Genomic DNA, 847 nt, shown 5'->3' with positions numbered 1-847 from the left:
GAAAGCCCTGCACAACTGAGCTCCTGCTCTCCGCGGAACGCGGCTCCCTTGCCGGAGCGAGCGCACAGCGACGCCTGTGGCTGGAGGCCGGCGGCAGGGGCCGAGGCCGCGGGCGCAGTGGTTACAGCGCCGCCAGGCGGGCACCGGGCGGCTCAGGCCCCTGACCTTGCGCGCCCCTGACTTTGGATACCACTTTAGGTGCTTAGAATCTTCGTGGTCTGGTCCTCCGTGCCCACCCCATTAGACTTTCACCTTCCCCGGGGTCTCCCTGGCTCTCCCGGACCCAGCCACACCCTTAAAACAAATATTTAGCATTCTTCCAGGTGGAAATTCATTCCAAGGTCCAGACAGAAATATCTGGGACATTGCCAGGTCATGGACACGCAGACCGTGTTTGTTGATCAAGGCTCCTGCAGTTAAGCAGGATGCGCTCTGGATATGGAGACGAGATGAGATTCTGCCACTCACTATCTGTGACCTTAGTTCCTTGAGCCATTATGGCCGGGACCCAGTGGAGTTTATGAATAGCTGGTAATCCCCCCTCCACTTTTTTTTTTTTTTGAAAGTGAAAAAGTGTTAGTCACTCAGTCCTGTCCAACTGTTTGGGACCCCATGGACTCCAGTAGCCTACGAGGCTCCTCTGTCCATGGAATTCTCCAGGCAAGAATACTGGAGTGGGTTGCCATTCCCTTCTCCAGGGGATCTTCCTAACCCTCATTTCCTGCCTTGCAGGCAGATTCTTTACGGTCTGAGTTTATTTTTGACTGCACTGGGTCCTTGTTGCTGGGTGGGCAGGCTTTCTCTAGTTGCCACCAGTGGGGGGCTTATCACTAGTCGTGGTTCTTGG

This window comes from Bison bison, unplaced genomic scaffold, assembly GCF_000754665.1.
Source record: "Bison bison bison isolate TAMUID 2011002044 unplaced genomic scaffold, Bison_UMD1.0 scf7180017864456, whole genome shotgun sequence".
Taxonomy (NCBI): domain Eukaryota; kingdom Metazoa; phylum Chordata; class Mammalia; order Artiodactyla; family Bovidae; genus Bison; species Bison bison.
This window is presented reverse-complemented; position numbering follows the sequence as displayed.